The sequence below is a fragment of the Puma concolor genome, chromosome B4 (assembly GCF_028749965.1).
Source record: "Puma concolor isolate L17-30 chromosome B4, mPumCon1.1.hap2, whole genome shotgun sequence".
Lineage (NCBI taxonomy): Eukaryota > Metazoa > Chordata > Mammalia > Carnivora > Felidae > Puma > Puma concolor.
Window position 1 is genome coordinate 52,112,965 of NC_141673.1, and position 13,658 is coordinate 52,126,622.

The 13,658-nt window shown below is 37.6% G+C and overlaps 1 protein-coding gene and 1 long non-coding RNA gene across 2 annotated transcripts in view; one reads left to right on the forward strand and one right to left on the reverse strand.

The window, feature by feature from the left end:
- Window positions 1–13,658, reverse strand: part of LEMD3 (LEM domain containing 3) — a 66,009-nt gene that overhangs the window by 37,580 nt on the left and 14,771 nt on the right. The window lies entirely within an intron of this gene.
- LOC147579069 (uncharacterized) lies at window positions 9,427–12,816 on the forward strand. Its single transcript, XR_015253514.1, has 2 exons — window positions 9,427–9,740; window positions 12,577–12,816. It is a non-coding gene; the product is annotated as an uncharacterized LOC147579069 (long non-coding RNA).

Sequence of the window (13,658 nt, forward strand, 5' to 3'; positions counted from 1 at the left end):
AAACACACTTCTACACTGTTGTTTGTTCCTGGCACATTGTCACATATCCACTGATAGGACATTCCAAAGTTTATGGGAAACATGGGTTCAAAGCTCTGCACCACTGTACAGACTATGATGAGGGCTAAGATTTATATAATATAAAAATGGGACTACTTAGTCAATGGAGAAATGAAACTGTCAACCAGTTTGATGAAAGCAAACTGTCAACCAGTTATTTATCTTTTATGGCAAAACTATTTTGTCATTAAAATGCTTGCAGCAAAGATGCTTACAGCAAAACTACCTTGAACCATAACTATCACCTATTAACAGACCTATTAAATCAATAAGAAGTAAAAAGTAGCCTTGAGATTAAGCTTTAGAAGGAAACTTCATCTAAAAACAGCAATTCTAAAAAACCAAAAGCCCTCATTTCTAAAAGCAGCATCTTTTTATTAAAAGATTTTTCTTTATTTTTAAATAATCTCTGCACCCAACGCAGAGCTCAAACTCACGACCCTGAAATCAAGAGTCTCCTGCTCTACCAACTGAGCCAGCCAGGTGCCCCTAAAAGCAGCATCTTTATATATCTAACTTTCCTTCAGTATTTCTAACACCATGTGTTAGTATCTTTTATCTCATCCAAATTACCTACAATATTTAATGGAAACAACACATATTGCCACCTCACCTTTAGTGAAAATACTCCTCCCTGATCCCACCAATTGGGCATTTATAGAGAAGAAACCATATTCCAAAAGCATCCCATACCCCCCAAAAAAAAAAAACAAACAAAACAAAACAAAACAAAACAAAACAAAAAAAGCCACCTCATTTTCAAGCCTCTTTTCTAGGCATGGACCTAAGAGATAAATTCTTATCTCTTTTCCTAAAGCAGTGATAATACCTCACCGATATTTCAAACTTTCCACTTCTATCCCCTAAACAGCACAACCTTGAAGTCATTTTAGACCTAGTACTGTCCTTTATACCCTACACCCCCAATAGCTTCTCTTAACTGAGGTTTTTTTCTCAACTTCTGAGGTTGAGAAAAACTTCTGAGGTTTTTTTCTCAAATCTTCCTGGTTTCACCATTTCTCCTTCAATGTTCTTGTCCAGATTGTTTCAAACCTCAAATACACCAAACTTTTCTTAAGACTTTCACTTCTCATTCCTTTAAACTCCCCCAATGATTGTAAAAATCAAATTCCTAAAAACGTTTCTTTAATTATACTTACAAGATCCTTCAAAATCGTCCAATGATTTCCTAGCACATTTTGCTTCAAGGAAATAATTCTAACTTTGTGATACTTTTCTATTTACTTAGACACATTGTTGACTCTGATTCTCCAAACCTTCGTCTCGCATCAATCCCAAAAATGTTACTAGTTTTACTGATCCTTCACATTAACTTTTTTTCATTCTCTTACACTGAGATCAAATTCATTAACCATTATGAATGCCCAGGTAAAAAGGAAAAAATGAAGTGTATCAATCTATAAAAGTACTCACAAACTATATGTTTAATGTTGATCAAATAAATTGATATTGTCCTCAGAAAGGCTCCAGTTTGATCACTCAATGCCAGTAAATAGAAGAAAAGTCTGTGGTACCCAAAGTTCCTCCACAAACTCAAAAAGAAAAAGTTTTTTCATTTAATAATTATTAAGTATTTTGTGCTAGGCACTGGAAATGTGACAGTAAATAAAATTTTAAAAATCCCCGCCCTCAAGGAGCTTATGTTAGAAAAGACAATGAACAGACACATTTTAAAAATACAGTATGGCAAATGGTTCTAAGTGCTCTGCAGGTAAAACACAAGAGAGAGGTGGTTAACGCGTGGGGGAGGAAAGCAGTATTAAAGCAGATGGTCAGAGAAGGCCATACTCAGAAGAATGCCTTTGGAGGGAAACCCGAAGGAGCACAGGGAACAAGCCATGTGGACACCTCAAGGAAGAAGTTTACAGACAGAAAGAATAACAAGTGTACAGGCTTGGAAGTGGTAGCATGCCCACCATATTATTCCCAGAAATGGAACAGAGTGGCGAGGGCAAACAGCAAGAAATGAAGTCAAAAAGGTAAGTTTACTTGAGGGAGCCAATAGCTACAGATCATGTAGGGCCTTGGAGACTTTTAATATTACTCTGAGCAAGAAACCTCACAGAATTAGAAGCATTTTATCTGGCTTATGTTTTAAAAAGAAAAGTACAGGGGCGCCTGGGTGGCTCAGTCGGTTGAGCATCCGACTTCGGCTCAGGTCACGATCTCACGGTCCATGAGTTCGAGCCCCGCGTTGGGCTCTGGGCTGATGGCTCAGAGCCTGGAGCCTGCTTCTGAGTCTGTGTCTCCCTCTCTCTCTGCCCCTCCCCCGTTCATGCTCTGTCTCTCTCTGTCTCAAAAATAAATAAACGTTAAAAAAAAATGCATAAGACGTATTTGTAAAAAAAAAGAAAAAAAAAGAAAAGTACATACAATAAGAGGTGGGCCACTCTCAAATAAGTTTAAAAATCCTAAGCATTTAGAAAAGAAATGATCTGCCGTTCACGCCTCAGGAAAACTGCGGAAGTGGCACATTCAGGACGCTTTCCTCCTGCTTTCTCTGGATCAGCACAGCCAATTTCAGTCAGCCTCGACGTTTTTCTGTTCTGAGTACCTGAAACTACCATCAATTATCAATCTGTATACAAAAATATTCTGCCAGGAGGAACTGAATAGACATTTTTCTACAGACATACAAATAACCAACAGGTACATGAAAAGGTTCTCAACATCACTCATCATCAGGGAAATGCAAACCAAAATCACAGTGAGGTATCACCTCACATCTGTTTGAATGGCTACTTTCAAAAAAGATGAGATAACAAGTACTGAAGAGGGTGTGGAGAAAGGGGACCCTGTGCACTGCTGGTGGGATGTAAATTGTTGCAGCCGCTCTGGAAAACAGTATGGAGGTTCCTCAAAAAATTGAAAATAGAACCATCATATGATCCAGCTAATCCCACTTCTGGGTATATATAACCAAAGGAAATGAAACAGGATCTTAAAAAGATGTCTGCACCCCATGTTCACTGCAGCATTGTTCACAACAGCCAAGACATGGAAACAACCGAACTGTTCATCAACAGATAAGTGGATAAAGAAGACGCGGCGCACACATACATACATACACACAATGGAATGTTATTCAGCCACGAGAAAGAAGGATATCCTGATACTTGTGGCATGGATGGATCCTTCATGGCACGACGCTAAGTGAAATAAAGTCTGACAGAGAAAGACAAATACTGGGGGAGATCACTTACATGTGGAATTTGAAAAAGTCAGACCCAAAAAACCAGAGTAGAGTAGTGGTGACCAGGGGCTGGGCAGCGGGAGAAACAAGAAGCTATTGGTCAAAGGACATAAATGACTAGTTATACGATTAACAAGTTCTGGGGATCTAATGTACAGCATGGTGATTATAGCTGGTAACACTGCAAGTTGCTAAGAGAGTAGATCTCGAATGTTTTCAACACACATAAAAAATGGTAATTATGTGACAGGATGGAGGTGTTAGCTAATGCTATGGTGGTAATCATTTTTGCAATACATAAATGTATCAAGTCAACACGCTGTACACCTGAAACTTACACAGTTATATGTCAACCATAATTCAATAAAGCTGAAAAACAGTTCTGCCAGGAAGACATTGAGCCTTTGATCTTTCTGGTCTTCTTCCTTCTGCTTATTCTGTCTTCAAGGTCCCGTGTGCAGCTCTGCTATAGTCATAAAAGATGCCTAACTGCTGCAGTTCACTGCAGTTCACTGTGACCTTCCCCTTTTCAGAACCCCTCTGTATTTACTTCAGTATCTTTGCTAACTTATATCATGATTTAACTATTTGTTGGGGGGCTCAGTCAGTTAAGCGTCCAACTTCAGCTCAGGTCATGATCTCGGGGTTCTTGAGTTGGAGCCCCACATCGGGCTCTCTGGTGTCAGCACAGAGCCCACTTTGGATCCTCTGTCCCGGCCCTCCCTTGCTTGCCCTCTCTGTCTCTCTCAAAATAAATAAATATTTCCTCCCCCAACAAGACAGCAAAATCTCTACCTATCTCAATGCCTTGAGGATATTTGATGCTAAATATATACTGAACAAATAGCAGCTTGAAAGCATACTGCCGTCTCCAAGAATAACAGCTTCACCAATGCCAGAGTAGTAGGCACTATAATCCTGATTACTCTGCAACCTTCTTCTTTGAATAAAAAGGAAATTATATTTATTGAACTCTTAGTAGATTCAGGAATACTGATGCCATGTACGCAGGAGGTAACTTTCACCACTATTTTAAAGCAGGTATTACTCCCATTTTTATGTACAGAAATAGAGATGCATTATGAGATTAGGTTGCTTTCTTGCAGTTAACAGTTTTAAAAGCAGAGATTCATAACCTACATCTGACTCCAATGCCTACATTCTTTTCATTATATAAAAAACAACTACAGAAAAGAAAATATTTGTTTTCTTTGGTTTAAGGAAAGCATTCTTCTCTAGAACTCTCAGATATGGAATTATTAAAGTTTAATCTCCTTATGATATAATGCATGAAAAATGCCCAAATGGGAATGAAGAAAAGACACCGCTGTTAGAGAATACACAAGGAAAACTTCAAAACCAAGTACCCTAACTGTAGTCCAGGCAAAGACGTTCCATGGTATATCAACCTATAAAGTGTCCCATGTCCACCAGGGGCAGCACTCCCCTGCTCTCTGCCGCCATGACACTTTGTTCATTAAAGCTACTATGGGGCGCCTGGGTGGCTCAGGTCAGTTAAGCGTCTGATTTCAGCTCAGGTCATGATCTCGCAGTTCGTGAGTCCAAGCCCTGTGTGGGGCTCTGTGCTGACAGCTCAGAGCCTTGAGCCTGCTTCAGATTCTGTGTCTCCCTCTCTTTCTGCCCCTTACCCACTCGCGCGTATTCTCTTTCTCCCTCTTTCTCTCTCTCTCTCTCTCTCTCCCCCCCCCCCTCAAAAAATAAACATTAAAAAAAAAAAAGTTCAGTCTGGAAAGCACTAACTGCAGACAGGCACTTTCAAAGACAGTCTCTTATAATTCTAAAACTCTATGACCTTAAGGCTAGGTTTTAGTCTTTGGAAACTTCAAGTCATCTAGGCACAGTTAAATTCAGCTAACTAAATGACCAATTATCTCTGTGAGTTGTACCTTTTTGTAAACAGACATTCAAGCTCTCAAATCCCATCTTCTAGCTTTAGGGGTTTAAACAGAGCATAATTATATATAAGGAAATGGGGGGGGGGGCAAATGTTTCCAACAGCTGCAGAACACTGCACCTGTGTGTGTGGCAAACTTCTACATTTCACCATCAGCCAAACCGATCTAAAAATGGACAGGGTGAACAAGGCGGCACATTCTTCTGCAACATAGCACATTGCCCTTTTGTTCTCTGAGAGTTCTCTAATTGTTTCATAGCTCTATTAAATATAGTTATTCCAAAAGACAGGAACAGTTCACATCAAGTATACTTAATATATTACTGTGAATATGGACATTACATCAGCAAGCAAAACCAAGTTTTATGGACAAAAACTGGCTACTATAAAGCCTGCCTAAGGTGAACTCTTGTACCACCCCTGTTCTACTCATAAATAAACTTTCCATTTTAACTCCACCTATCCATCTGGATTTACAGAGGTACAGACCTAGATGGGGATAGCAAGTGAAGAAGGGAAAGAGGGCAAAACCTCAAAAGCTTCTCCACTTTTCAAATCCTATAAGACTCTCAACTTTTCACTTGCCCTGCTTTAAGAGAGGCAACAGTGTGCACTCCTTCCAAAAAAAAAAAAAAAAAAAAAAAACAACAAAAAAACCAAAGAACTATTCTTCACGAAAAACAGAACATACACCATGATTTTATAAAATCAAAGGAGTTTTAAATATGGATATCAAAGTACTAAAAACAAATACTGTGTCCAAGAAAATAAAAGAACAAAACTTATAGTTAAGTTGGCAATGGCCTTATTATTTGGTTGGTTCTTATTCTTCATCTCTGAAAGAACAATTATGGCCTCTTTCAACCTTGTCATCATTTGAAAATCTCACATTTGCTCACCATAAAAATGAAGATTCCTTGGTGGGGGGCGGGGGGGCAGCGAGGGGGGGATAGCAGACTGTAATTGAGATGCCCGTCTTTATCCAAGCACTAATTTCACATTATAACTGTACCTCAAGTTTGAGATCTCTATAACAAAAACTGTAAGTAAGACTTCTAACCACAGATTGCTCAACAAGTATTTATGGAGCGTATTCTGTAAACCATGTTCTGAGAACACAGTGCTTAAGGACTAGTGGAGATAAACGAGTAACTACGATATATAACACACTCAATACAACTTTAGAGTTTAGTATCAAGTACTTTAGGAGTTCAGAAAGGGGTAAAAATTTTTTGCCTAAAATACTTTTGAGCCTTAAAACAAACCAAGAGTAATAAAATGGATTGAACTATCGAAAAAATGCAACATCAAAGAACCTCAAAAATATGCTGAAAAAAGCCTCACAAAAGAGAATTCTATGAATCCACTTATGAAGTTTTACAACACACAAAACTACTCTATGGTGAATAAAACAGTGACAGAGTATTGATGTGGCATGAGTAAACTCATGGAGGTGAAGACAGTGGTCTCTATCTGCAGGGATTCAACTTGCACAGCTGGATGCATTTGTCAAAAGTCATCTGATGGTACATTAAAGACTGATACATCTGACTGTATGTGAATTTTACCTTAAAAAAAAAAAAAGAACCTCACCCTCAATAATATGCATGACATATGTAAAGATAAAAAGTATCCTGTCTTCAACTTACTCTGAAATACAGTTTTTGAAAGACAGAATGATGGATGGACAGAGTGATGGATAAGATATACAACAAAGCAAATACAGAAAATGCTAAAGTAGAATCTAGGTGTGGATACATGTGTGTTCACAGCATCAATTCTTTCAATTTCCTGTTTGAAAGTTTTCATAACAAAATGCTAGGGGAGAAAAAGTATTAAAACAAAATATTTACTGATGATGCTAAAATCCAATCAGAAAACTGGCAAAAGATCACTTTGATACCCAGACACATCAGGTAAAAACCCTAATTTTAAATATTGTACAAGAAAAACATTCTTTTCCTTCCAATTCAATCTAAATTTTTAGCAAATCAAAAACTGAAAATTTCCTTTGCAAAAAAACTAGAAAAGTTATTGTAATATAAAGGGTTTTTTTTGGTTTTGCCTTGTTCATGTATTTTACGTGTACAACTTCAAAATACATTTATCTTTTTTACTAAAATAATGTCAGAAACTTGGCATATAGAAAAATATCCATAGGAGCTTGTGTCTAGTAGTTTTTAAAGAGTAAATGTTTCACAAACATTCAAAATTCTTTTCTTTAAAATTTTTTTTTCTTTTTTTTTTTTTTTCAACGTTTTTTTTAATTTATTTTTGGGACAGAGAGAGACAGAGCATGAACAGGGGAGGGGCAGAGAGAGAGGGAGACACAGAATCGGAAACAGGCTCCAGGCTCTGAGCCATCAGCCCAGAGCCCGACGCGGGGCTCGAACTCACAGACCGCGAGATCGTGACCTGGCTGAAGTCGGACGCTTAACCGACTGCGCCACCCAGGCGCCCCTCAAAATTCTTTTCTTACACGCTTCACTATTAAGTTGGAGGTAATTCACTTACCAGTGATTTTATAAGACTGACTTTATTTACCTAAAATCAATTTATTACTAAATTTGAAAGCCAGATGACTAGAAGATCAAGAAAATATCAAAATACTACACATTTAAGAGACTTTAAGAATCTACTCCTTCCCAAAATGAGCTCTGCTATCTTAATAGAGCATCCATAACTCAAGATTTGACAGAATTATTGATTACTGAATCAGACTTACTAAAACTGAAGTTCCCATTCAAACAAAAATGTTTATCCAAAAGACTTTTACACTTTAAGAAAATTTCAAAGTTTACTCTAAGATAAAATATAAAGTTAATAATGAGCCTCTTCCCACCACAACACACACACACACACACACACACACACACACACACACCCTAAGTTTTAATGGCTCAAAACTTCAGAGGGAAACAATTGGCTGCTGTCTCCACCTAACTTTGTCAGCTAAAGACACTTCTGTACCTTACTGATGTTGGGAGGAAAGGTAGTATATAACACATTCAAAAAAAGACAAAGTGATATGTCTACTTAAATCCTAGCAGCCCATCTTACTATACTGCTCAAGGTCCAAAAGTTTGAGTGATCTGCTTTTTCAGTACTTTCACAGATCTCTTCTTGAAAACCACTTCTGCACATATGCCAGTTGAAGAATTATGCTATTGCATGGTGACAAGTGAATAGAAAAATAAAAGCAAGTCAACCCACAAAGGTTGGATACAAACCTATAAATAATACCAAGCATCTGTGCAACAGATAACTTGGCACCCAAACGAATTTATGCTAATGCAATACTGTAATCTATTAAACATGGTGACAGCTCACTGTATTAAGAGATTTTAAACATTAACTGTTACACACTAGAGACTATCTGTGACACTTCCTCAAGGTTTGCACTGCCAAGAATACAAGTGTAACTGTATTATAACAAGGTCTGTTCTGAAACAATATTGCTAAATGAGAATTGAGAGAGCCAAAAGGAATCCGTGATACACTGAACAACCTATCCCCTGTGCAATGCAATAAAGCAACATGCATTTCCCATACAATTACACACCAGAGCTCTTCCAGTTTATATTCTCAATTACAATGCACTGTGTCTTCACACTGTAAATGATTACAGATAATTAGCTTTGCGTTGCACGAAGGCAATGTGCAGACAAGAAAACTGGAGAGAGAAAAGCTTCAGTGCAATGAAAAGGTGAATAGTACTAAAAAAAAAATCTAAACGACGGTTCTGGTTTCATTTTTCTAATGGGGACAAGAAGTGTAGCTGTTAAAAGGGAAAAGGGCATTATACGTATAAACAAAGCAAAAGATTAAAGTATGATCAAAACAAACATATAAACTGAATGTGGAACTGCAAAGAAAATCCCCATCATTGGCTTTATGACCAATGTGCTTAAAACTTACATCTTAACTTTTGGCTCTGGAAAAAAACAGACAGAAATGAAAAGTCACCAGGGAAACAGAGGTATTTGAGTATGTCATCATAAGGTCCAAAACAAAACCACTGAATAAATAAAAATGTAAGCAGTTACGACATGAGGTAAACTAGACTAAATAAGACTGTTTTTGTTGGTAGGAATATACAGAACCTTAAGAATAAAATGCATGCTTCCACATGAACGAACACAGTGGATGTTGGAATCATATCAGATTTTCAACTGACATCTAACGTCTCAGATGAACAGAAAGTATCTCTTCACACTGAAAAGGTAGTGGGGTAAAACTCGAGAGCAAGGAATGCTAGTTCCAACATGTATGACTTGTGTTCTTGGGCACTGTAGTAACCTAATGTAAAACAGAATGTTTGTTAACTATGCATAGAGATACTGGTGGGGACAAAGGGAGATTAATAAATCTCAGCTTTTTCTTCTTTTCCCAACCTAGCAAGAAATAAAAAATAAACAGCACTCAGATTACAAAATAACACAATAGACCACTACTCCGCTTTTAATTTGTCTCTACCCTGGAGCTACTGGGAAGAAAGGACAAAGTTCTCAAAAAGATCTGTGAGTTAAGAGAGGAAATGAAGACCCTAAGGTAAAACTCCCTGCCAAAAATTTTTATAATGCCTAAATTTTTTACTAATCGCCAAAATTTTCATTTATCACAGATAGAATCTGAGATAATAAAGATCTTGCATTTAAAGTACAATTATCTTGAAAAGATTAGAGTTTAGGGGCGCTTGGGTGGCGCAGTCGGTTGAGCGTCCGACTTCAGCCAGGTCACGATCTCGCGGTCTGTGAGTTCGAGCCCCGTGTCGGGCTCTGGGCTGATGGCTCAGAGCCTGGAGCCTGTTTCCGATTCTGTGTCTCCCTCTCTCTCTGCCCCTCCCCCGTTCATGCTCTGTCTCTCTCTGTCCCAAAAATAAATAAATAAAAAAAAACGTTGAAAAAAAAAAAGAAAAGATTAGAGTTTTTACCAGTTGGTAAGTTAGCCAGTCAGTCATTTGAACATGACAACTGATCCCTTGACATTCATTATGAATGTCTTAAAAACAAATTCTAAAATATAACCAGTCTATATAATTTCCTTATAGCAAGCTTTAAAAGCAATAGTTCTCCATGTTTTTAAATGTCTATTAATTTTTGAGAGACAGAGAAACAGAGACGAGCGGGGAAGGGGCAGAGAGAGAGGGAGGCACAGAATCCCAAACAGGCTCCAAGCTGCAAGAGCTGTCAGCACAGAGCCCGACATAGGGCTCGAACTCACGAGCCGTGAGATCACGACCTGAACCAAAGTCAGACACTTAACTGACTGAGCCACCCAGAAGCCCCAAGGTTCTTCATTTTTTAAGTAAAAGGATCTCTTCATTTATATCAAGATGTTCAGATCCCCACAACAGTACTTTTAACACTCACTTATTAATATGACAAAATTCTACGAAGAAAAATATTTTGTTTTCTAACCACAGCAGTATTGGTATACCATTGAAAACAATACACAGTATGAGAGGAGCAAACCCTTTGTAATGGGTACAGCCCCCAAGACGTTCTCAGCCCATAAGTTAAGAATTACTGACATAAATTCTAAATGAAAAATGTAGGCACCAACTACTCTACATACAAAGAAGAAGGATGATTTAGAGAGGTGGGGCTAAGCTCTAATTCCATATTGGCTCAATTCTCACTAAAGATAATCACATTATCAAATTTTATCATAAAATCATATGATTTTACTATCAGAATTCTACAATATTATGAATTTAATCAAATGGCTTTCCCTAACATTTGGCTAAAAGTAGCTGAACTGAGAGGATAAAAGGAGTTGAAATTTGGTAAAGGAGAGAGTATGTGAAAGAGGAATGCAGCAGAGTACAATGGTTAGAGGATGAGCTCTCAGGTCACACTGCTGGGATCAGCCACAGACACAACTCAGTTAACTCCTCTGAACTATCACCTTGGACAGTCATTAACCTAATCCTCCGTTATGGGGTCCTCATCTGTAAAATGTTAAAACTGCTTAAGAACACTGAACGTTTATACTTGTCAAGCACCCAATACAAGGGCCTATTTTATTATACAGCATTATGCTGTTAAGTCATAAAAAGATGAATACTGTATGATCTCACTTATACATGGAATCTAAAAAAAACTGAAGGCATAGGTATAAAGAACATACTTGTGGTTGCAAGAGGCAGGGATGGGGGTTCATTTAGGTCGGGGTGTAAAACAGGTAAAGGTGGTCAAAAGACACAAACTTCCAGTTATAAAGAGATTATTAAAGTTCTGGAGATGTAATGTACAGCATGGTGACTATAGTTAACTTCACTATACATTTGAAAGCTGCCAAAACAGATTTTAAAACTTCTCATCACAAGAAAAAAAAAAACAAAAACAACAAAAACTGTAACTTATGTATGGTGATGGGTGTTAGTTAATTATATTTACTGTGGTAATCATTTTGCAGTATATACATATATAAAATCATTATGTTGTATAAGCTAAAACTAATATAATATGTCCATTATCTCTCAATTTAAAAAAAGAAAAAGATTTGAAGTATTGAGCACTTAGATGTTTGGCCAAGATTACAGCAAAATAGCAGGAAGCTTAGGCCAGTAGAAGAACAAGAATTAAGAGAAGGAAAAGTAGAAGAAAACATAAAAAGCCAAAAAATAAATCTGCTTCCTAATCCAACTCCCACAGAACATGACCCACTGCACTGAGGACTCAAAAGTTAAACCAATAGTATATTAGTGCTAAAACAGGATACAACTTTAAATAAGCATCTATGGGCTAGCCTGGGAACTTAAACTTAAAAACAGTGTTGTTAAGGGGCACCTGGGTGGCTCAGTCAGTTAAGCGTCTGACTTCAGCTTAGGTCATGATCTCGTGATTCATGAGTTTGAGCCCTGTGTCAGGTTCTGTGCTGACAGCTCGGAGACTAGAGCCTACTTCAGATTCTATGTCTCCCTCTCTCTGCCACTTCCCCACTCTGTCTCTCAAAACTAAATATTTTAAAAAAAATTTTTTTAAACAACAGTGTACTTAAATATTTCCAAGTTCAAGCATCTATCTTACACATGATCTGGAAAACAACCCATTCAAAAATTAAGGACTGCCCATTTTTTCCTTTTGGAAGTAAACCGCTTGACTTTGTGAGCAAACATTCTCTAGTAATCTGAATGTCATTCAAATAATTCATTCAAATTCATTAGGAGATGTTGCTAAATATAAACCTACCATAAAATAGCACCTTGTAAAAGAATTGAGGTGATTTTTACAATTCAAAGAGCATGATGAATGAGAGCACCCCAAAATCTTTCTCAAAAAGATACTGAAACCCTTAAAATTTTTCTTATGCCAACAAAAGCTTTATTAGTCATTCTGTTTTCATTGTCCTAAAGAGGAGCTAACTTTCGCCTTATTTCCAGGGACGGTCATGTGCCAGAATCAAAAGGCCATCGCGGGGCGCCTGAGTGGCTCAGTCGGTTAAGTGTCCAACTTCGGCTCAGGTCATGAACTCATGGTCCGTGAGTTCGAGCCCCATGTCGGGCTCTGTGCTGACAGCTCAGAGCCTGGAGCCTGCTTTTGATTCTGTGTCTCCCTCTCTCCCTCTGACCCTCCCCTGTTCATGCTCTGTCTCAAAAATAAATAAACATTAAAAAAAAATTTTTTTAAAGGCCATCCCTCCCTCCTACCTGTCTAGTTTGAAAGGCTATACAAAGCAGTTTACAATAGGAAATTAGTGAAAAGAATATAAAGGAATATCCCCAATAAGAAATGAGTGAGAATTTAGGGGTATCTTTTCTACTTTAAGCTGCTAAGAAGTCCTTTATACCACTTTATACCTTTATACTATCAAGCATGGCTATTTATCTAGGGCAGGCGGGTGAGAGATTTCATTCTGCCACTGCTCAGCTACTTCTAATTGACTGTAGTGACTTAAGATTTAATTACTCCATATTTGTTGTATATTTCTATTAGACAGCTCTGGTCTAAACAAATCGCATCTTTGATACAGTTTCAAATGCGAAATAGGATAAGAATTTCATTACGTGCTTCATATCAATCATCTAGAAGACTGAAGATCCTAATGCACTTTAAATCCCTTATAATTTAAGTAACATGGTTTTAATATACTGCTTATCAAATGAATTTCATTATTTTATACCCCCCAATCTCTTGATTACCCTCCAGTCTACTGCCTATTCCCAGGGACACACCTTATTTTCCCACTTCAGCAATACTAGTACTCATGGCATCTTACAAACCAGCTGAAGAATAACATGTGACAGGCCATCCTTCTCTCCCAGCTGCACATGCAGTCTGTTCTTCAGATAATATTAACAGAAGCTTACGCTAAGACGCATCCACATTCCCAATAAATGTTTTTCTATCTCAAATTCACTACTATATTTTGGACTAGAGCAACATATCCCATCTCTGACTCTCAGATCAGCAAATCAAGCCTCTAGTGGTCAACAAGACTAAAATTGAATTTCATCTTGTGCTT